Source organism: Episyrphus balteatus, chromosome 1 (genome assembly GCF_945859705.1).
Source record: "Episyrphus balteatus chromosome 1, idEpiBalt1.1, whole genome shotgun sequence".
Lineage (NCBI taxonomy): Eukaryota > Metazoa > Arthropoda > Insecta > Diptera > Syrphidae > Episyrphus > Episyrphus balteatus.
In genome coordinates this window covers 112,516,140-112,541,898 of record NC_079134.1, presented here as the reverse complement: position 1 = coordinate 112,541,898, position 25,759 = coordinate 112,516,140, and the positions used below count along the sequence as shown (strand labels likewise).

Below are 25,759 nucleotides of genomic sequence, written 5' to 3'. Positions count from 1 at the left end.
TTTATTTTGTTCCAAAGGTTCTTACCCGAATGTATTTTGTTTCTCACCTTTGCAGCGCAGTTCGTCCTAAGGTACTGCATGTTACCACTGGCTCGTAAGTCTGAGTCCCATTCCCCAAACAGCCACTCCCAGTGGTCCAGTTGTAGTTTCCATTCTGCTATTGAGCGTCTCTTCTCGTCAAGGCTGGCCTCAAGCATTTCCTTTTGTATACTTGAAATATGATCCACAATCATATATTGACATTTTATTGTTTCCATAGTCATATTTTTAATTTATACGCGAAACACTTGAGAGACGAAGAAAACAAAATACAAACTTTTAAGGACTTATTCCTTATTAATAACTTTGACTACTCGTACACGCACTTAGAACATTTTTTATTTTATTAAAATTGTGTGCTCAAAACAACACTAGGGGTCACCATGAAAAAACCGACAACTGCAGGATAACGAAAACACAACCGATCAATTTGGTGGTAATAAGTATTCTCATTTATTCAAGTAAATCTATTCTACTCTATAGCTATGTATGTCTTATATCTATTTTACAAATATAAATGTATTTGTCTTAATCTACTTAAATTACCTTATCTCTAGTTTTCTTAAGATCCTAAAATAACAATAAATGTAAATGTAAGATAGCGACGCAAGATACAATACATCCTCAATCACAACCATATTGCTCACAGATGTATGTCATAAAACACAATCTCTGAGCAATTACGGTTATGTTTGAAAGGGATCGACATGACCTAGCGTCGCTATTTATTTGTTCGTTAAATTCTCTACAGATAATTGCACAGATAATATTTATGGCCAAAAATTTTTTTTAAATAAATTCATATTTTATTAGAAAAAGTTTGGAAAAAGGTAATTTTAAATTTTTCTAATAACATTATTTTTTAATTCTGAGTTTGAGGACCATTTTTTCAAAAAGTCTTGATTAAATTTAGTGGATTTAAATTTAAAAGATAAGAATGAGCTTCTGGCTTTTTAAAAATGTATTTTAAAATATTGTAGGTGTTGCCGTTGTTTTCAAAATATTTTTTTTGTGGTTGAGGTCAAAATGTTAGAAAATTGCATTTATCGCTTAAACGATGGAAGATTGTCCCTTACTGCCTTTTATATATTTTCCTTAAATTACCTAGAGAATCTTTTGCTATCATTTGTTTTATGAAATTTAAGCAAAAAAAAATGGTTTTGTTAAAAAAAAATTTAATTTTAATTTTAAACAACAATACGGCAACACCGGCAATTTTTAATCTATAGACTTTAAAGTATTTTTAAATACCTACGTTTGAAAAAAAAATCGTCAAAATCAGAGCTGTTCGGCCGGGTTCCCTAATAATTTGCTTTAGTTACTCTACTATTTCTCATTCCAAATTATTAAAAAATATTAAATAAAAAATTCTTAATGTGTACTAATTTAAAGGCGCTTTGTGTTTTTTCGAAGTAAAATGTATGATTTACTGAGAAAATTTGATCGGCACTTAGATTTTACTTCAAATAGTTTGGGAGAAAATAACAAAACAATTACATATATCACCTATAATAGAAAAAATAATATCACCACTATTTTGTAAAGAATATTCCCTTTCAGTAATGTTTTGAAAAAAGAAAGAACATTCTTAAAATAATACAAATAATAAAAAAGAAAAGGAAAAAAATAGGTTTCATTATGATAACTAAAACGTAAAATCTAGTCAACATTGATATTTTAATTGTCAAAGTGAAATTTTCACTATCCACCTTAAAATAAAAAAATGTCAAAATGATATGATAAAATATCAAAATTGATATTTTAATTGTTGGACGACTTTTGTCACTCAAAAATGTTAATTTGATAGCTGTTATTATCAATTTTTTTTTTCGGTGTGACAAGAATAATAGATCAAATAAAATATTTCTAAAACAATATAAAGTTATTATTTATACTCCATACCAGCAGGTGGCCATGGCACAGAGGAATTGGTAGATGACTTCAGAGCCAGACATCGTGGGTTCGAACCCAGCCAGCGGTCGGCTCAGAAGTTTTTTCCTAAATCGCCAGCTTAATTGAAGCCACCTGTGCGATAACATGAGACATGACCTGTGCGATAACATGAGTCAACGATGTCTCCCCCTCTTTGCCACGTAGTTATGTGTTATATGTGTTTCTGTTGTTCTTTCTATTCTTTGTCTCTCTCTGTTGTATAAATGTCTTGTGCTGTATCAGCCAAATGGACTAAGTTTCCGAAGCTGTAAGTGGGTCTAGTCCGAAGATTTATCTTCGGATTAGATTAATATGTAATGTAATGTATACTCCATACCACAAATAATTGATAAAATTTGAAAGATATAGCCCTAAACTATTCGACGTCTAGTTTTCAAGTCTCGGTTCACCATTTTGAATTACCTACATAACACTGTGCAAGTCGAAATCTTAGACAAGTGCGCTGTTGACTGTTTCCTCTTATTTCAGACCTGAGAAATCGATTGGCACCATTAGATTTTCGATTTATCGGTACGACTTCGAACAAAATTTTTTTCGGAAGTTTTTTTTTCAATAATTTTAAACATTTGCCCGGTTTAAAGTCACTTCTCCAGAATATACTGCTATTTATTTATCTACTCAAACGTTATTTGCTACCAGTTTTATGCTGGTATGTATAACTATTGGCTTTGTAAAAATGTATATGTTTATAATGTAATGTGTTGCCGTTTTGTTGTAATAATTTTTTTTTACATTTGAAGTCGATTTATAGAAAATTGCTTCTACAACAATCAATTCAATCTTGTCCTACACTCCCATATAATTTTTTTATTTAAATACTCTTAATAATCTTTTGACATCAATTAATTTATTAATTTCATAAAAAAAAACAGTTTTGAAAAAAATTATTTTTAGTTAAAAAAAAAAAGGCAACACCGGCAATTTTTAACCCATAGAGGTTTAAGTATTTTTCATTACCGACATTTTAGATCATCATCAAAACTGGATCTCTAATTTGCTTAAGCTACTCCACTAAAAAATAATAAAACGATAACAATGCAAAAAAATCCAAATTTCTTGAATTATTTTCAATAAAAAATCGAATTAATTACACGTATAGAATACGTTCAGGAACTGTATGAGTTTCAATATTAAAGACAGAAAGATACACTTCTTATACTCATACAAAGTTATATTTTCAACAATTAACGTTTTCGAGAATAGCAATTTTTATTGACAAAATTATTTAAATAATTTTTTAATTTGCTATACAATCTGAAGATGAGAATTGCTATTCTCGAAAACGTTAATTGTTGAAAAGAAAACTTTGTATGAGTATAAGAAGTGTACCTTTCTGTCTTTAAATAAAAAATCGCTAAATTTTTAAATAAATTGCTCGAAATTGTTTATTGTCTTTATGCTAGTAGTAAATAACGTTTGAGCAGAGTAAATAGCAGCATAAACAAGAAAAATTACTTTAAACCGGGCAAAATGCTTAAAATTATTGAAAAAACTTCCGAAAAAAATTTAATCCGAAGTCGTACCGATGAATAGAAAAACTAATGATGCCAATCGATTTTTCAGGTCCGAAATAGGGGGAAAACAGTCAGCAGCACACATATCTAAAAAATGTTTTTTGAAAAAACTTGCACAGTGTATGGGTCGTATGCAACAAAAATGAGCTTAGACTCTTATCTCACTTTTTAGTACATTTTCTTGAGACCTTTCTCATTTTTTTGAGATAGATCTCAAGAAAATGTACTGAAAAGTGAGAAAGAGCTTAAGCTCATTCTTTTTGCATGTGAGCCATTGTCTAAAAAAAAGGAGGCTTATTACGGCTATCATTGTTGATTTAAAAAAAAAGCAAATTTCTAAATAAAAAAAAAATTATACAAAATAACGGCAATATTAAGAGTTTCCCACCTTTTTTTTTTTATGTTAAAATTATTATCTTCAATTTTATTGCAAAATTAAGTTGTGTTGATAAATCGTTACAAAAAAAAATTTCAAGCTCCAAATTTTGAAACAAATTTTAACTTTATTTAATTTTTGTGCAAAGTTTACGTCATAAAGTAATATTTTTTTTTCTTTAATTCAACTCTTTTATTAGTTTTTAGTTGAACTCTTAAGATGAGATATTTAAATGTCTTTAAGTTTTTGAAAAAATCAAAAATAAAAACGGTTTACGTCTGAACAAATTTATTTTAGTTTTAACATATTTTGGCCTAAAATCAGTTGATCATTCAAAAGCTTAGCGTTCTTTGAACAATTTTTTTTAAATATCACCATTGGATTAAAATTAGAGTCGTTTCTGAAAGCTTCCTCAGTGTTAATTGACTCGATTATAATATCTCATTATAATCAAGGATTAACTAAGACTTAAAAGGGTATTCACGATGTGGTGGAACTAAGTCAAGTTAATTTGTGAAATTGGGCATTTTAAGTAGACCGTGTAAAAACTTTTTTTTTTTATCTAAATCCAAAGGAAAAATGTTAGTCAGTAAAATTGATAGCTACTAAGCAGCCATAAGCAAAAGGCAAGTTTAAAGTTGTTTCTTTTTTTCATAAGAGAACTAAAAACTTATATAGGTTTATGTAGTAGGTAGAAGTTACCAGTTCCAAAATTGATTTCTGAACATCTAATTGCGTTCTTGGAAATCACACACATATTTTCATCGTTTGAAGTTTTAAGTTTTAATTTTGGTTGATACTTCGATTTCTCTTTGACATGAATCCAATATTGAGCCTATAGAGCGAGAAAACCCACCAAAAATGATTTAACAGTCAACGCTGTTTTACATCACGGTTAATTCAATAGGTCATAATGCCTATGTAAAACTAAACACACAAATCAACAACTAGGAATAGGAGTGAGTACTCTCTTCAAATAAAAAAATTGTTGAAGGTTCGTATAAAACGAGTAATTTACCATCCAAAACAAAAAGCAAAAAGATACAGAGAAAGATGGCAACGAACGAACTTAAATGATGTCACATGTTGCTTAACAAACGCCACCCAATTGCGAAATAACAGTGGTTAAATGAATAGATTGTCATCTTTTCCTTCCGATACTAGGATCAACCCCAAAAGGAGTGCTTTTTTCAAAGAAATTTATCTTTAGGAAGTGCGTAAATGAAGTGATATAAGTGATGGAGAATGATAAATATCTATCAACTATCTAATTCATAATCCCGTTTGATTTTACGAAAGTTTTGTTTTTTCCCCCTTATAAAGGCTGTTAGAAAAGAATATTTTTACACAACGCAAAATATAATAAGGGTATTGACGTAACGAGATAATTTTCTACTTTTCAGAAAAATATAAAATTCCGTAAAAGGTTTAAATGAACACCCCAGCAGAAAACATTTGCGTTAACAAGGGAAACAAACAGCTCTTTGTTAAACGTCAAATTGAACTTTTAAAATTTCTTTAATTAAAAAAAAGTCAAGCTAATTTTACAAATACTATACCTACTATAATACAATTTGCTCAAATAAAATAATATTCTCATATTTTATTTGTGGTTATCTGAATAATAAGACATAAATCGGGTTCAAAAACAAATTCCAGATACGGGTATCCCAGATAGCCTATCCGATAGGTTATTGAACACACACAAAGTTTATCAGATTTTTTTTCTACGGTTTCTGCTTCAAATTTGTGAGATGAAATACTATTATTTGCAGAATATTTTTCCCATACAAATTTTGACAGCTCAATTCTACCGAAAGAAAATTCTACGGTTTCTATGGGTTTTCCGCGTTTACATGAATACCCTGAATATGAAAAAACTTAAATAACCATAGTAGTAACTGTAGTAGTTGATATAGCTCAGAAATAGGCCCCAGGTGGCTTGGTTTTCAAAATTTTCAATTTAACGCAAAATCATTTCCCAAACAGGCAAAGTATTTTTCTTTGGTTTAAGTTGTTTTTTCCATTAGTGTTCAGAACAGCATTTAAATTTAATTTTTGTATCCAAGATTTTATACAAACATTATGCTTTAAATTACAAAATCTGCAAACCTTTATTGTATTAAATGAATGAGTAAGTTCCACGTATTGGCTGTTTTATTAAATTGTATTATGTGTATTGAAAACGGTTTTATTATGTGTATTGAAATAATTCGTTTCCTATTTTTGTTAGTGCAACTTTTTTTTACCAAACTTTCAACAGCTTGGTGATCAAAATTAATACAAAACTCTTTTAATCTTATTTCACTTACGCTATTAAAAATGAACATCACATCACAATTTCTGATGAGAATTTTCATTGTTTCATACTTTTTAGAGCTTAGAGTTGTCGGGCTTGTTTTTTTTTATTTAACTTTTAAGTCGCAATCCAGATCAGGGGTTGAATTACGATTACGATTACGATCTTACGTTTACGTTTTAACTATTTTTGTCTCTATTTAGTCAGTAGAAAAAATCCGCAATTCGACCCCATTTATTTGCGTTAAAACATAAGCAGGTTTTCGCTTTGTTGTTGTAACGTAAATAAATACAATGATCTAAATCAGAGGGAAAATAAAACTAAGCTTTTATCAATTGGCAGGTAATAAACAGTACCTTTAATTCCATAATTATGTCAAAAACACTGCCAAATGAAATGCATATATGTACTTGTAAATATGTCAACCTAATTAAAAAGAAAAAAGTATTATAGAAATCTTACCCATCAATCAATGTACTTCGTATTGTCAGAACTTTCGACACAAATCAAAATAAAATGAAATGCAATTTCCTATAGTTCCAAAAGAAAGGGGATCCAATAAAAACTAAAAAAAAAAAATTCAAGCAACACAAGACAGAAAATCAATTTGATTCAATTTTCCAACAAATAGTAAGCTAATATAACTGCTGCTGCGGTAGCAACAACATGCATTCGTCCTGATATATCGTGCTCCGCGTGCTTGTTTGTAGGGTTTACCTAACCAAACACTGTATTTTTTTCTTTTCGAACGTACAAAGGATTTTATTGGCGACTTTGAATTGTTTGCCTTTATTAAGGATTTGTATTTATTTAGTCGTTTAATTTCAAAAATCAATTCATAGCTCAGCAACCGAGTTTATAAGCATATTTTCTTTTCTGTCAATTTGGCTCAGTAATATTTTTGTCAGGGTTGTACCTATGTACCTACTTTATGATGTTGCATATGTTGGATCCTGTGTCTTCTGAAATTGTCTATGGTTCTGACTAGAATATCTTGAAAATTTAACTAATAAACATTTTATTTTTCGAGCATAAACTGGTTTCGAAAACAGATTTTTTTAAAAGATATTGTTTTTTTTATTTTTTTTCTTTATTTGTTGGTCAAAATTAAACGTAACAATGCCTTACCCCTTAACTTATAAGCTTTTTTTTGGGTTACTATGGCCTTGTTTTAATGCAACTCAGTTCAGTACTGAGCTGAGTAAACATTTTATACTGTTACATTTAAATAAATAATTTAGAAATCCTTTGCTTCTGATAGTTCAAAAATATATAACTTTAGAATAAAAATATCTAGCAATCATTTGCTGTTGTTAACCCTACAACATTTTACTAAATATCAAGTCGAGTCGAAAAAATGATTAACACCAACAATATTATCAACCAAAAAAATATAACAACTCAAGCTCTAAAACTCGTTAAGAAAAGTACGACAACTTGGAGTTTCAACCTTTTATTGCAAAATATTCTACGGCTCTTCTTTCAGTGTAGTTTTTAGCGGATCAAGATTGCTTTGTGGTAAATTCCGAAACGCATCCCTTCAAAATTTCCAAAATTGGTATACCAACCAACCGTGCATTTTCGTGCATCAGAATAAACTTTGGACCAATTCTAGATTGATTGGTTCCGGATGCTGTTCGAGTATATATTTCACGTATCCGTGAGAACATAACGCAGGTCTAAGAAAGCTCACTTATGCAGAATGTACCCTAGTAAAATGTATGACCCACCTCTAAAAGGTTCGTGGGTGGACAGACAGACAGACAGACAGACAGACTTCTAACCCAAACACTTCATTCCATCCCTTAATTTATGCTGACTCCTGTCTCATATGAAAAAAAGAACCAGTGTTCTGAGGTATAAAGTAGGTAATAATATTTTGTTTTCTGTGGAATAAATAGGACGTAATAACAACTGTTTTCCTTCTTTCAAGACCTGTTTAAATATTTCCGACATATTTTTTACTGTCCAAGATATTTTAAGTTGAAGTGTGTTTGGCTTATTCATATATCATAAAGAAGATACATACATAATAACGTTTTTTTTTAATTTTCTAATGGTAATATTTCAAAAACGAGAGCTGATCGAATATTTTTGACTTCGGATTCGGGTACACCGAATTTTTGTTTACTTTTCGAGTTCAGCACACCTACAATCTTTGGAAAAGTATAATTTAATTTCGGCAACACTAACCTTGTTAACCAGTGTAATGAATAAATGAAATAAAAAAAAGAAGCTTGAGTCGTTCTCGAGTTCTTGCAAGACCAATGCACAGCAATTGATTTGTATATACACAAAATACAATGCTGTTCGAAAAAAATGACTAGGTATATACTTATTTTTTAATGAGGATTTGTTTTCTCTTTCGTTTCATGATAAGTTTAGAGTAATAGCGATTGCCAATGTACATATTAGGACGATCGTTATTTTTGAATCAAGTTCCTGAGCGGAAAAACTGTTTCTAAATAATAAAAAAAATCCCCTAATTTTTTGAGATTTTTATTTTGACGTTAGATGGCGCCCCAAGAAGGTTAAAGTATTTTCTCATTTGAAATAGGTATAGCTATGTTGTCTTATGAGGCCAATTTTTTTAGATAATAACTTATGGGATTATTGTCTACATTAAAAACCGCTTTAAAAAAGGTATAAACCATTTTTCTAAGACTAGGGGTTTAGTCATAACTCAAATATTTTAGTTTTATTTTATTTTTCATGGTACTCATATGTTTGTTTTAATAAATCATGCTTGATTTAATAAACCCAACAAAACATGCATGCCCTGACTAAACCCCTAGTCCTAAAAAAAATGGTTTATACCTTTTTGAAAACGGTATTTAATATAGACATTTTACTAATTTCGGCAAAAAAAAAAACCCATGAATTCCAAGAACTGCGTCTTAAAGGGGTAATAAAATGTTTGACCAAAATTTTTCGAACGCCACTGTATATATACTTAGGAGCAAAAAAATGGAATCAAATTTTGCGTTCTGTAAAAACGATAATTGGTCGTGAAGTAATCGACATACATGAATGTTAATGGTACCATTGAAAAGCTTGAAACAAAAGCTTTAAGTCAATTCTAAGAGCTCAAAAATCCGTTCGTTGGTTCCATCCATCCAACATAAATGAAGTATGTAAGAAAAAAAAAAACTGAAATTAAAACACAAATTATCTGGAAAATTTAACATTAAAAAAAAATTAAGTGCAATTCATTGACAGACAACGCTAATACTATCGTTGGAAAAAAAATACTCAAATTGAAACAGAGAGTATCTGGAAAATTTAACATTAAAACAAAAATGAAGTGCAATTTATTGAAAGATAGCGGTAACACTATCGTATGCATTGTTATGATTTTACCAACAATTCAAAGTAAAAATTACAAGCTTTAAAATGAGACCATGAAATTTTGAGTAAAAATATTTTATCCATGGCAATTTTTGTTTTTAATATAATATAATTTATTTGATTCCGTTTTTTTGCTCCTAAGTGTAGAAAACTTCAATAAATGAAGAGATGAGAGAATTTTAATAAAATTGCATTTCACTCAGCAAAAACAAAAAACAATATAAATGGGGTCGTAGATTGACTTCAAGGCATACAAACAATATAAATAGTGTAGTTTGAGTCTGTTAACGGAAAAAATAAGAGTGAAGTAGTAGACGGGGACATGTAGAAACCCATTTTGCACTCAAACGATTTATAGAAGGTATCGTTGTTGTACTGCGAGTGACGACAAATTTTATTTTAAAGGCACTCAAACCGAAATGTAACGTAGTAGGTTGAACACAAAGGCGAATTGTGCTTCTACAGGAAGAAGAGGTTTTTCGAGTGTGTCGAAAATACAGGCTATACACATACTGAACATCAATTGTATGTATTCAAATTATAGTATACCAGTAGATTCATGTTTATCGAAAGAGGTTCTTTCCTTTTATAATCGACAGAGGGGGATGAGTTTGAGCTTTACCCTCACTGACACAACAGGATAATTGTTTAGGAATGGGTGATTTTTTAAGGAAATGCTTTGCTGTTGATATTGTAAAAAGGAATAAGAAACGTGTGCATAGCAAAAGTTCAGGGCAAACTAAAAATACAATTAATTTATTAATTCTATGTATGGAATAGGTGGTTACTTGCAATAGTACATAGATAAGCATACCCTACATAATTAAAAAGTGAAGTAGAAAGTTTTAAATACTTATAGTTGGTATTGTTTGGATTTCATGAATTTAAAAAATTAAACAAAATACTGATAGAATACTGTTCTAATGATTTTGGTTGTTTAAATATTTCATGATACATGGGAAGTGGGGCCAAGACCGACCCTTAAGTGTTAAACTGACTTAAAAAACCAATAAAAAACATTATTTAATTAAAATAAAGTCTTTATTCATTAAGTTTAACGCTTTTTGCAGGAACTCTCATTATTATATAATTAATCCAGTCAAATAAGGGTTTAACCTCGGAATGAATGCTAATAGACATTTTTTTTTGCTCAATATCTTCGTTTTGGCATTCTATAACTTACCTCAAAAGTCTAGAAAAATCTCATGTCCGCAAGTCGCGATTTTCAAGGTCAAAACGCGAAATGGAGATTTTCAAAATTAGCAATAAAAGACAATGGTATTATATACACATATCATACATGTTTTCAAGGTATTTTTTAATGCTGATTAAAATCTTAAACCTTCATGCTAAATTTGGTTCCTCTACCATAACTTTTAATGGTTTTTCGGTAGTAAGTTTGCAACTGTTATAATTATATGGGTTGACAGATGAAAAACATATGTGTATAAAGTATATAATACCATTGTCTATTATTGCTAATTTTGAAAATTTCCATTTCGCGCTTTGACCTTGAAAATCGCGACTTGCGGACATGAGATTTTTCTAGACTTTTGAAGTAAGTTATAGAATGCCAAAACGAAGGTATTGACCAAAAAATATTTCTATTAGCATTCATTCCGAGGTTTACCCCTTTTTTTCACCTTATTTGATTGTATTAAATAAAAATAAAAAATACTGAACAAAAGCTAATACGTTTTGCCCCCACATGGGGGTAAGACCGCCCTATCAAATTCTGTTGGAATTTTTTTTTTTGCAATAATTAGACACGTATGATAAATCTTCATCGGTTCCCACTTTTTATTATAAAAAAAGAAAAATTTAATTCACTTTCAAAAGTACAAATTATTTTTCAAATAAAAGTTAAGAATTTCATGAACAAACACAAAATTTACCGTAACTTTTTGTGGTTTCATTCTGAGAAAACGGCAACACTGGTCGGTTTTCAGTTTTTTTTTTATTTAACTCGAAAACCAAGCCTAACTTTGAAATGGTTCAAAGACACTTTTCATAGCAAATTAAATTTTCTCTCAAGTTAAGATGGTTAAAAAACTTTAAAAATTATTTTTGACTAAAATTCTAACTTAAAATCAAAGAAAAAAAAGTTAAAAAATTAACGATTTTATTTTTTTTACTAAATCAAGGGGCATTTTGTATATGTAGCCGATACGTCCAAACTTTGTTCAAATGAAATAAAGTAGAGGTAAAATCCTTTGATAATATCGATACCTTCCCGTAAGAATGTATTAACCGACATTTCTAAAATTGTTCAGGAAACGTAAAAAACAAAGTTATTCTGTGAGGAAATGTATGGGCTGCCCAATTTTATTTTCTCTCTAGTTTCATTTTTATACATGATAGAACAACTAAAATGGTACCAAAACGTATATGGCGCTCAACTTATAGTATATTTCCACATCAAAAAGTCATTTTCGAAAAAAATGTCGCTTGATACATTCTTACGGGAAGGTATCGATATGCAATTTTTTGTCAAGAAACAACATGTACCTATTCAAAAATTAGCACTTTTTCTAAATTTTTGACTTTTTTAGTTAAAAGCAAGTTTTGAAAACTCGATAAAATCGTATTAATTGGTAACTTTTAGACTTTTAAAGTAAACATACTTCAAGGGATTGATTTATTATAAACTAAATATGACAAACAAAAAAATTTATTTGCATCCTTATGGCCTTGTGTGCAATTTTGTGTGTGTGCATTTTTATAAATACGGATCGATTGGATGGACGGAGAGCCATTAGCTTTGGTATATTGTATAGAAGAACATTTAATACCAACTCTTTTACTGTTTTCAATGGCCTGAAAAACAATTCTTGTAAAATCAGCGACCAACGAAAAGTTTCTCTTAAAAAACGAAAAAATAATCAAATGAGTTTTAAACAAAATAGCCCAGGCAAATTAGTAAATCAAATTGCATTTTTCTCGGGACAAATTTTTTTCATGGAACGTGTTTGGGTGTAAGTCCTTATGGTAAAAGTGATTTTTTTGGGATGCTAGGGCATCAGGAACAGCCGCCATCTTGGAAAAGAGGTCGGTGCCGTTTTTATTTCACAACTCCATTTTTACTCATTTAAACTTTATTGTTTTTGTAACCATCACATTGTAGAAGCAACCAAACAAAATGCCCCTTGATTTAGTAAAAAAAAAATAAAATCGTCAATTTTTTAACTTTTTTTTCTTTGATTTTAAGTTAGAATCTTAGTCAAAAATAATTTTTAAAATTTTGTAACCATCTTTACTTCACAGAAAATTTAATTTGCTATGAAAAGTGTCTTTTAACCATTTCAAAGTTAGGCTTGGTTTTCGAGTTAAATCAAAAAAACTGAAAACCAACCAGTGTTGTCGTTTTCTCAAAAATGCACCAATGGATTTAGTAGCACTTTTGGATGGAGTATTCTTTTATGCCAAGGAATCATAATCAGCAATAAAAACTCTTGAACGAATTTATACCATTCAAAAGGGTTTATTCAACAGACTAGTAAATAATAAATATTTTTGATTGTTTGTTCAAAATTCGTTTTTTTATTGGTGTTTTGTGAGAATATTATGGATTTTTGTTTTTTGAGAATCAAGTTCAAAACTATTTCGAAATAATAAAAAAAAATCCCATTATTTCCGCAGATTTAAAGTTTTTTCTCATTTTAAATAGGTACCTACCTAAATGTTGATTTTTGACGAGGTTCTTCATCTGAAGAATGAACAAAAGAATGCTAAATGTTAATTTTGAAGAAAATCAGATCATCATTTTAACGGCTGATCAGACAGATTGAGTGACTCGCATTCTCTGTTATGGTAATCTCAAGTTAGAGTTCAAGTTCGCCTGCAAATTAATACCTTCACATTCATTACCTACAATACATGTGAACTAAAAAGGCCAAATATTAATAATGTGTGAGTATAAATCGATGATTAGATTATACCCAATTAATATTTCCTTAAAATAAAACAATGCCATTAGACATACACTTACTCATTCAATGTTCAATTTTTTTCTATTCTACATAGTGGGCAAGGTATTCTCATTCTCCCGAAATAAAGTAGGATAACTTTAAATCCAAAGTAGTAAAATAATTCTACGTAAAAATTGAATTTTGTTTAGATTTTATTGAATAAGGAAACTGAAAAGCACTTTATTAGGGAGAAATGAAAACGAAAAAAAAGAAAACCTTCAAAGATGCCAGTGAGATTAATCATAGCCTACGCTTTTGTGTAGAAACTCATGCTCTCTTTCCCGAAATCAATTCTCTAGTTTAACTCCGAATGTAAAGTTTCTGGTTCCTACTAACTGTACACTGCACTGAAATGAAAAAGCTCAATCGAAAAAGCTTCCAAAGGGGAAAAAGGTATTGGTTTTTCATGTTCATTATTATGAGAATTTTGCGTTTTGGTCAAAAAAGTTTTTCATGTGTAAACATTCGTTTAGAACCATGGATCAAGGATGTGATTTCTTTAATGAAAAAATGTTAAGAAATAATTTTAAATTGGACGATATATAAGTCAGTGATTTTGTTTAACTTTGAACAACACTGTGATCAATTTTTGGCAGAAATAATTTGCGAGATTTTTCTGGAGCAAATTTATTAGAATTACTTTGATAATGAAACCTTTAAATAAACTCTTTATACACATATTTATTTATTCTGTTTATTATCTTTGTTCAAAATCAATAGGTGTAGGGATAAAAGTAAAGAAAAAAGGAAATGATTGCCAATAAGGAGAATACGTACAAAGATGAATCGAAGGATATATAAAATTGGGTAATGGAATAACGTCCATAACAACATTTTATTGAACTCAGGATAGATTGTGAAGAGATTGTTGTTGCGTGTACGGGCGCAAAGCAAGTGTAAATTTGATTTATAAGTTTCATCAAATTTCTTTCTTTTGTGAAGCATTTTTACGACCGTAATAATAAAGTACCAGTAGGTAGGAGATATAGTAATATCTGGAAATGAAATAAAATGAAATGAAAGTTGCTTATTTCAAAACTATGTATATGGCAAGTTTATACCATTGTTAGCATTTTAATTATTATTTAACTTTTTGTGAAGTTAAGTTTTAGGGAGACCTAATAGCCACAATTATGTTTGTCATAGCTATTGATTTGAACAGTACATAATTTTTTCAGCTGATTTACTTATTCCTTAAAAACCATTTGAGCTTTAAAGCGCTCCAAAACACTGTTTTCTGCTTTGCGTCGGTCGGTTGATCTAAGTTTTACTAGAAATTACGACAACAATTTCTGGAGTTAATTTGCTTTAGCAAGGAGGTTTGCTAAGGTCTGTTGCAAGTCGTATCGGTGTGTCAAGGCAAGCCAAGACTCTCGAAAACAGGGAGTTTTGCAAAGAGAACTGCCTCGAAGAATCAGTGCCACAACTTCGCAAGAAGACCGGTACATTAGAATCACTTCACGTCGGGAGCATATTATAACTGCCTTCAACTTATAGAATCAACTGCGGCAGTCAACTGGTACTAAAGTCAATGATCAAACTATCCGTATTAAAATCCAAGATGGACAACGTTCTAGAGTACGTATTATTCGGCCGAAACTGACAATAGCCCATCAGGCAGCTCGTTTAAGGTGCGCTCGGGAGCGTGAGTGATCGTTTTTGGGGGCCCAAAAAAAGTCAAAAAACCTTAGTGGTCCCTTTTTAGTTTTGAGTAGTTTATTTTTAGAAAAAAAAAAAATTGAAAATTGTTAGAGTTTTAATAAATACAAATTTTTCAAAAGAAATTGTTTTTTTTTTTTTTTAATTGATTTTTTTTTAATTCAAATTAAATATAAGAGAAAATCAGTAATAAAGAAAACGTTCTATGACAAGTACTGTTAATAAGGGTTCAAAAAATATTTTTTTAATTTCAAATGCACGATGTTAATTGCCAAAGTATATACAAAATTTTTAATCAAAATCGTTAGAGCCATTTTTGGAAAATTATGTCTTTTTCATTTCTGTTATATGGCAGGTACCACTCATTTTGGTCCTTTAAATAAAATTTCTAGGGAATCTCATAAGTCTTATCATAACCATTGAAGAAAATCATTAGTTTAGGTTGAAATTCATGATAGACGCAGACTGATAGACAAACGAAGATTTTATGAAATTACATTTCTTGCAGTCTCTATCACCGTAATGGCGTAATATGTCTGATTGTCATCTCGACTTCGACTTTTGTACGAATCCTAAACTTGCCCTATAGTACCCTTAATACATACATAAATAGCAAGTAAAAAATGGGGTTGGAGATTGAAACCTTTGACTCTGGATTTTTCTCAAGATTGACATTTTCTGAGTGTTAGAGAGTCAATAATGAATAAAACGACACTAAGCTAGAAAAATCGCAAGGATATATGTATATCCTATCGCATTAAAATGGAAAAAAATACAACAACGGCAACACTAGCAATATCATGTTAGGTATGTCTTTTTAAAATTTTTAAAGTTCCTTGTAAGGCACTCGCATGTTTTGCATAGTAGTTAATTTGTTCATTAAAATATAAAATTGTATACCGATACAATTGGATCCAAGTTCTGCAAAGAGCGAAACTTATGTGCATTGCTTCGTACACCGTACGTTCATGTATCTACGCTCTAAAAGCTGCATCAATTAAAATTAAAACTTGACAACTATGCTCTGACAATCAGAAATTCTTTTGTAAATTCATCTGATATCAATTTGCGGGCGGAAATTATAAATTAAGTATATTTGCCGGAAGTTCAAAAGGTGACAAAAATATATAGCTGTTGCTTCTCTAGATAAATTGTTGGTCGTGCTCGAGTCACGTTTTCGTTTTTCATTGAAGTTTTTGAGCTTACAATACAACGACCGATGTATTAAAAAAAATATTTGGGGCACCATAAAATCTGTGTCATGCACATTTTGTGCGTGTGTTAATTGTATCAATTGTTTTTTGAGTTACTTATTCGATAATACAAACCTTGCTGAAAGGAGTACTCATTCCACCGAACACAAGGGTCAATGAATGTTGATTGGATTTGTCATTATGACTTCGATGCCGTCGATCTCAATATTCAACAATGACACGGATATTATCGGCGGCGTCGGTTGCTGTCTTATTTTTTTATTTTTATTCAAGTGAGTTGGGGAGGATAATGAAATTAACCTTTATGGTAAACGCGTGTTAATTAATAAGTTTTTTTTTCCTGTTTTCATTGTAATTAGATTCATGGGTTATACGTGAGGAAAAATTGCTTTATGGAATCAATTACTACGATTTAAAAATGATAACTCGATTCAGTTTCTAGTGTGCGAGTATTATTATTAGTGTCCGACCGAAGGTCGATTTTCAGCCGAAGCCTAAGCTGAATTATTAGGCTGAAAGAAAATCTTCGGCCGAAGCCGAAGCCAAAGGTTGAAAAAAGGTCAAGAATTCTCCTTACCAAATGGAAAAAAATATTATTTTTATTTATTTATTTATGATGACACACATGTGTTTTAAAATTTTTGGAATACCTATTGAAGAAAAGATTGCAATTTTTTCTTCGGTATTCAAAAATTGAAATTTTGTCCGGTGCCTAGTACGATGCTCCATATAATAAACAGATTCTTCGGCTTCGGCCAAAACTTCGGCCTAAAATGGCCGAAGCCGAAGGTTTGGCCGAATGTTGTTTTTTTGGCCGAATCCGACCGAAGCCGATGGCCGGACACTAATTATTATGGTTTGAGAAATCTTGTGCCCACACAATCATGAAAAGGAGGCAGACCGAAAAACACCTGGAGAAAACCAATTTAATTTTAACTGTATTCAGTTAAAATTGCATTCGCACTTAGAAAAAATCCTAAGGTCAACCACACCCATATGTGGAGCGCTAAGGCAGTGAAGTGGGAAAGTTGTGGTCCCATCCGAGATCATAGACTCTTGGTCAGTCGTCGATAATGAAGGTTCCCATATATTTTCTTTAAATCATCTCTTGCTTATATTGCAGTTTTTCATAATTATTTCATCAGTGAGATAGCCCGATGGTAAAGTACTTGCTTATAACCCAATCTTTTCACTATTTTGAAACAGAGATGCATTACTTTGATCCAATTATTTTCATATTATGCATAAATTCAAAGTGTTTTATTTTATTCTACAATATTTTGTTCTCAGTGTTATTGCAAGAACAAGATTTTATTTTCAATTTTTTTAAATTCTTGACAGAAACATTTTTGAATTTTTATTTTTCAAAGCCTTTTTCAATATGATTAAGCCCTGATCTTGCAATCGTCAGTTAGACTATCAGAAGAAGCACAGGATTCGGTTTCTTAAGATTTATCTTCGGCTGGCCATAGAGTGTGCTTCTTGAGTTGTTTAATTGCAATTCCACCTTGTAGTTAAAAATGCTTTTCAAGATTTATGTATCTGCTCATATTTGCGGAAATTAATAAAAATTAAGGAAGTGCACGTCTTTGGTGATAAAGAGTTGATTTTTTCTTTAAAATGCAGGGAATCAAAAGGGCTACAAAATAGGCTAGAAAAATATTAATCATAAAATATGCTTTTTTCGAAATGAAAACGAAATTGTGTTTTTTAACAACTAGAATTTGACTTTAACTGGCTGTTATTTTGTAGTTACTCACTCTAATAAAAGAAATTACATTTAAAGAATAGAAAATATTATAAGGAAGAGGATGTATGTTCATTTTTTGGTCTACGACCAACTGGAGCAAAGCTATTAGCTTAGAAGTAAAATATCCCAAAAAAAAATGTATTTTTGCGAATAACTCTGCTAAAAAGGATGATCAGGTTTTGAAAAATTGGGTTGAACCCTATTTAATATACCCCTATCGATCCATGAAATAAAAACTGACAGTGCCTCTGTGCGCAAGCTGAGGCCCTATTTTCCGACCCTTTGACTGGAGTAAAAGTAGGAAAACAAAAAACAACAGAACAAATGACAACATCACGCTGTTGGTTTTGGATTGTGCTCCCTCTTAACTCCCGCAATTAACAGCGCTCAATGATGCTTGATTTCGGTAATTTTTCGGCTACTGATGCGTTGTCGGAAACAAGGTGGTTGTTTTTTTTTTATTTTGTTTAAATTATACTAAAATCATTGGTAGAAAAAAAATTTTGAATAGAGTCATAATAATATTTATAATTTCTATCTTCGTTATATTGTATATTCTGGGTATGTTATATTAGATTATTCTATTTATTAGATCTTTTTTTAAAAAATTTCTCCAACTATTATAGTCCTTAAGAAGAATGTAGACATGTTCGAAAGGTCGATGATGATTTGAGATTTAATAAAAACCTAGGATTGAACATAGTAATATTATATTACTAAACCTTAAAGAATTGATACGATCTGAAAGATTTTTGTATCTATAATAAATTTTTATAATAATTTTAATGTGTAATTAGAAGGTTTTTGTATTTTGGCCAAACCAGAGAAGAAATTCCTAATCTCGAACTAGAAAAAAGCTCAATTAACTTTTAGCATGAAGTTTATTTTACTTATTCTTTTTCGTTCGTTTTAGTTTCAAATGTTCTGCATTTCCAATATTAAAAAAGAAAAAAAAAACACACAAATTTACAAGGACAAAAAAAACAGTTTGAATTTGTGCTGAAAAAAAATTATTTTAATATGTGTAACACATAAAGACAATTAAGTTCAGTGCATGGAATTGTAAAAAAAAAATCAAAATAAATAAGTTATCTTTTTGATCAAATTCGATTCAAAAAGTAAACAATGCAATAATTGTTAATAAGTATGTGTAATTGTACAATGTACATTCAAGCTGAAGATAAATCCATATCTATGGTAAAAAAAATATTCAGTGTTTATTTTTGAATGTTCCCCTAAGCAGCACCTTAAAATTAATAAAAGCCCACAAAGTCTCTTAATTGAACGTTTTGTTGATTTTTAATTGATTACACCTGAAAACCAGTTTATTTGAAGAGCTTTTATACATTGTTGCCTGGCGCATGATATAAAATCCATTAAACAAAACTCAACAGTAAATTCAACTAAACCTCTATTATGAAACATGTTCAACTATATTCATATTGTGTATCGATCGATTTTAATTTTATTTCAAATTCACTTCAAACAAATCGTTTCCGGTTCATATACAATATACATACCTACACGTACACATAGCTAAAACCAACACACTACTGACGAGGGAGGTTTCCTGATGCTCTCCCTCTCATATTCGTTTGAAAAACCTTTTTTCTTATACGGGTTTGATACCCATCCACTTTGGTTCAGTTGTCACAAAAGCATACATTCAATGTAAGCAGCAGTTACAAAATATTGTTATAAACCCATAAAGACGCTATTTGTGCTTGAAAGTTTTAACATTCCACCTTCCTTGAATGTCCTAAGTGAACTTGGATCTAACGTTTCCCACCTTTGTATACTCCTACCGAAAGGTGATTGGGATTTTTTATTTTATTTCATTTTTACTGAATTTTAAACAAGATTTGCAGTTCTTCAGCATTTAATTATTCTATTCGTTTTTTTTTTGTTGTGATTTTCGATATAAAACATTATATGCTTATAAAAATTATGTATGTATGTATGCCTACAAAATTCTTCGTACTATGGCCAAATTTCTTTAATTTCTAGTCAAATTGTCAAAATAGACATTAATCCCAGAAAAAAATCGTATACCTGTAGTTGAAAATTGGTACAGAGCATTGAAACATCTATAAGAGTAAAATGTTAACAATCTCCAAAATCCCATGTACTATGAATAAAAAGTTATTCAAAGTGCCCAGGCAAATAAGTAAATTGAATTTTGTTAATAATTCTGTTTTTGGTAATTTTTGATAAAAATTAGTAAAATTGGTGGCATTAAATAAAAAGCGATACCAATCTCTTTTCCAAGATGGCGGCTGCTTCCGACATCCTATCATCCCAACAAATTTATTTTTATGATAAGGACATGCACCGAACACATTCCATGAAAAATTTTGTTTCGCAAATTTCATGACCATATCAAATTTGCCTGGGCTAAATGTCGAAAATGTTGGTTTTTCATGTATTACTTTGAAAGGATAAGGTTTTAAAAAAAAACAGTAAATGGAAGGCTTGTAGGTTTTGTAGTGCTATAGAACCGTTTTTTTTTTATTTCTGAAAATCTCGGACACGACTCACACGATTTCATCAAAAATTGGTACCTATACAAAAGCGTTTGAGTAACCGTAATATTAAAATTTTAGAAAACTTACAAAATACACATTTGGAAAAAAAAATATATTTCAAAATTTTTTTTCAAACCTTTAACCTCATAATTGGGATTTCATATGGTGAAATATCTATAATTCAGTAAAATATTAAAGTGAGCTTTAAATTTGATTATTGGTAGGGCCCGATAACAGTTCATAAAATATGATATAAAAAATCAATTCAGCTAAAATTTTAATAAGTCCAGTCAACAAAGAAAATTAAATGCATCGAACCGTGTAGTCTGGCTTACTATTGAGTAATTCGATATGAAATCAACAAATGTGGTGTGCGGCATGATTTTTAATTTTAAGGAAAAAATTTGAAGACAGTCTTTGAGGTAGGTACTAGAAACGATAAACCACCACTATTTATTTTTTTGACTGTTTAGTTCTTGATCAGTACCCATCCGAAGTCGTTTGTCCACCCTAAGATTAGAAGATATTCAAAAACCAAATTTTGTACTGAAAAATCGAAAAAAAAATTTCAAAATCCCCAAAAATTACTTTTTTTCAAAAATTCAAACGGCAATCGTTCGTCCATCTCGAATAAACAATCATCGTTTGTCCACCCTTTAGGAGATATTCAAAAAACAAAATTTGTGGCGGACAAACCATTGCCGTTTCAATTTTTGAAAAAAAAGTAATTTTTGGGGACTTTTAAATTTTCAGTAAAGGTAGGTACACTGTGGTGTATGCGTACTTTTTTTTGAGAGTTGCTATAAAAAAAATTCTTTTTGGAATATCTCCTAATCAGAGGGTGGACAAACGATGATTTGATTTTTGGTAAACGTAAAGAACTCGAGGTGGACAAACGACAGCAGTTTTAATTTTTGATAAAAATTGATTTGTGGGGTTTTTTTTACAAAATACAAAAAAAGGAACCTTTATACCTCTTCTCAAGCTCACGGCCCGCTCTGGTATTAGGATTTTACCATTTAAAACAATAACTCAGACTGCACGACTTTTTGCATTTATTTTAAACTTTTAAGTTTTCGTTGAGTGTACTAAAATCAATGTGATTTAAAAAAGAAAATTCTAATAAATGGTTATCTCCATACTTATATCCTTTAGTTTACCAATTTTCTATACTTTCCTTCAAGAAATGGCAATGAAAATTATTTTTGAAGCAGAAAAGCATGAATGGCATCACTGTGCGTTACGACGGAAGGGGGTATGGTAGTATTTTAGTTCTACCTCGTCCTTGCTTAGGGCTTATTTAAATTACAGAACCTAACAAGAGGTTAAGATCAAATTATGTCCTTAAAAAATGGACGTTATTTCTCGAAAATTTACAACAAAATATGTGATTATAAGCAATTTACAATTTATTCAATTGAAATAGTAGTATGTATGACCACCGAGCACATATAATGTACCTAAGCTGCCTATTTGTTTTCAAAGGTAACAAGAATAAAATAGATTTTTTATACAAATAATTTTATCAAATTTAGAGAAATAAAACTGAAAAAAAAGACTAGTATCATTTCCCAAAGAAGGCAAACAATCAACTAATACCGTATGAATAATTGCACTATAAAATACAGCAGTCGATTACACACAACACATACAAGTATACTATTTACACATGTGTATGAAACAACATATCGAGGAAAAGGAAGGAAACTAATCGTAGATTTTAAATCACACAAAACAACGCAGAGAAAAATCTCTTCGGCTCCATTGCTCCCCTCCCCCATCACTAGTTGTAGCTCTCGTGTAGGTATAGGTACCACAGTCGTATCCGTTCGTAGGTAGATTGCGTCGTCGGAGAGACCGATAAAGTTCAATATCGAATGAAAAATTCCAAGAGAAGGAAACCATCCCTGCTGCCCTGGTTTTCGGCTGCAATACGAAGTATTTTTTTTCTGTTCTCGTCTGCATTTTGCAGAGAAACGTGTGGCATTTTAATACAAAATTTTTATATTCTATATGTTGCGTTAGTCTAATAGGACACAAATAAAAAGATAGAAACATAGAGATAGATACAAGACCAAGCAAACGAAAAGAACGTACAAATTATAAGCGAACTATGCGCACTTGCGGTGAAACATCATAACATAATGGAATAAGGGATAAAATATAAAATAAATGTCATCCAACTACCTACCTATATGCAGATTGTAATCAACAGTGTTACCAGACAATTAATTATTTAAAAAATATGGATTAGTTAGTCAAAGTCTTCGTATTTCGCTATAAACTTGATGCTTTCAAACAAACGCATAACTTCTCCTGCAAAGGTTCAGGCAAAAGAAAACTATATTTACTGGTTTTTTGCAACCGCCCAATGCGTAAATGAATAGAAAATTTGTTTCAAATAGAAAACTACAAAGCTTTATTACGTATTTGAACAATTGTTATCTTTTTGATCAAGTTTTTGGCAATTGACAATATTTTCTTTCAAAAATGTTTGCGATAAAACTTAACAAACATTTTTAATTCTATTACTTCAAGCAATCGATTATATTGGAGTCAACAGTACCCTTGCATTGGCTTCAGAAAAAGCAGCAAACTTTTCAGAATTTGGACAGACTATACTGAAATTGCCATTGAACATGTAAAATTTGTTTTCGATAATACTATTCAATCAACGTAGAATTCGCTTTATTTCTGTATCTAAATTCATGTCATTTGAAAACAAATCGAAATGACAAAACTATAAAAGGTTGAAATCGCGTTATTTTAGAAATAACAGTTCTTCAACTTGATTTAACATTGGGTTTTATCTTTTTATAATGGCAAAGATTCTGCAGAAATGCAAATTGATGATTGTTTTCGAAATACCATATCAGCAAGATAAAATTAGGGTGTATTTAGGTATTGTTGTTTTAAAACTTCTGCTTGCCTTAACCTAGATTTTATTGAATGTTATTTTAATTGGATGAACTCTAATTTCTCTATGTCAGATACAAAGCTCAAGTGACATACATAAGATTATCTAAAATACATTTCAATACTCTGATATTCTACTTACGAAGTGTATTTAAAATATCGCAAGTAAAAACAAGCATCAATACGAAACTTAATTCCCCCAAAAAAAGGTATTAAACAAGCTTTCAACTTAACTTATTAACTAAGAATACACACTTGAAAAAAAGTTAAGATAACCAGTTTTACACGGCTGTTCAAATTTCCGTTCGAATTCTATTTTCTCTCGTTTTCAAAATTTAGCTGTTCCGAATTCCTTATTTCGTATTCAAAAACATTTTGCGAATTCATAAGTATTTAGAAAAACGAACGGGCCTTCAAACCGACACATTTTTGCTGTTTGCATGGCATGGGAGCTAAAATTATGTCCATCAAGGCTTTATTTATTATGTTTTGTAAAAAACCGTAAACGTCAGTAGGTTATCCTATAACATTTATTTAAAAATTCTTTGAAACTAAATTTGGAATTCTTCTTGGAATCTTAGGTCACAATGCCATAATTTAATGTTTTTCCTCTCCTAAGTAAGCTCTAATAATTAAATACATTAAAATTAACAATGATAAAACGAAAAAAAAAATGAAAATTATTTCTTTTTAGTATCCGAATATGTGTGTTGAATCAAGTATCTACGAGTAGAATCTTTGAGTAGATACTTTTTAAAATTTGATGACTTTTTCGCTTAAACAATGTTTAACTACATTGAATCTGTTGCAACATTTTCACAAAGGTTTTTAAACATGCAACACAAATGCTGCCTCTTTCATACAAAGACACTTAACATTAATACAGTTTCAGAAAAGACAGAACGTAAATTGCGAATTTGTTTTGTTCTTTTGATTTACTTTTCTTCAAAAGTAAAAATCAAATATCATTTTCATTTTCCACAAGCAGGCTGAGAGACAACTTAATTCAACAATAGCGCACTGTTGATGATGATGATGACGACTGCCTTGGCTGGCAAAGTTGCACGGCGATTGCTTGGCAATCCGTATGCAAACTGTTGGTAGACAGATACAAACTAACTGAACATTGGGTGGATTTCAGTTTTCAGCTTTTCCGAGTTGCCTTGTCGGGTAGTATTCAACTGACAGCGATACACACGACAACGATGAGAGTGCGAATCGCTACATTCCTCTCAGAGTTGTATTGTAAGTTCTTCTGTGATCTCCTGTGAAGAATTTTTTTTAGATAAAAAAAGTATCTTCCTCCTTGTGTGTTGTGCTTCTGTTTGGCTACTTCGACTGCTAGTAACTACTGCTAGTGAATTGTTTTGTAAATTTTCGGTACGGTACTTTGAGTGATTTTTTTTTGTTGTTGCGTTGGAAGAGTAGTTCCGATATTCTGTTCAAAGCAAACAGAAAAAGTGAGACAGAAAAGAAAAACAAAAAAGTGAGAAAAATTGTGTACCCGATACAGTGAAAACTAAAGAGTAGCAGTGGTGAATTTTCCCTCACTTTTTTTTTTTTTATTAAATAGTAAAAGAATATTGGAAACAATAGCTTGTTTTTCGTTTTTTGTTTTGAAAATCATCATATTGTGTTTTATGCAATCGACATCTTCTCTCCCACTTGGACAGCTTAAAAGCTACATTGCCCACATTTTGTGGTTTTCACGAAGAAAACTTTGTGTGATGCAAAAAGCAGTTCATAAAATTTTGTTTTTAAGCGGGAGTTACTAGTACTAATATTGTTTTGTTGATGTTTTCATTTCCCACCACTTTTAGAATGTGGGTGGTTGGAAATTATACTCTTTTGTTATTGTCTTCCGTGCGAAGACAGTAGGAACTGCCTTCGATTCCTTTACTCTCTCAGCAAACAGTTTGCATCTATTGACACTTTTTTGTTATGAAAGTATTTTCATTTATTAATACATAATTATGCACAGTTATAAAGTTGCAAACTTTTGAATTGCTTCAAAAATATTTTGACATATTTTTGTTTTTGATTTGAGTGTTTTTTTTTTAATTTTTTTTTTGTTTAAAGTGTGTATGGCCTAAAAAGCGTGAATGAATAAGTTTTTGTGTCAAGGATTTTTAGTTCATACTTTGCATTTTCTTTTTGACTCACTTATTTTAACAAGCGTGATTGAGTGTCGTTTTTTA

General features: G+C 30.5%; 1 protein-coding gene across 7 annotated transcripts in view; it reads left to right on the top strand.

Moving 5' to 3' along the window:
- LOC129906973 (neurogenic protein mastermind) overlaps nucleotides 1-25,759 on the top strand; it is a 151,505-nt gene that overhangs the window by 77,032 nt on the left and 48,714 nt on the right. For 2 of the 7 annotated variants that reach the window (XM_055982975.1, XM_055982974.1), the window contains exon 1: nucleotides 24,241-25,096. The exons of 4 other annotated variants lie outside the window; for them this stretch is intronic. The gene's annotated coding sequence lies outside the window, so the exon portion shown is untranslated. Of the gene's footprint in view, nucleotides 1-24,240; nucleotides 25,097-25,759 lie in introns of those variants that run through there. One more of the 7 variants, XM_055982976.1, reaches the window with a different exon arrangement.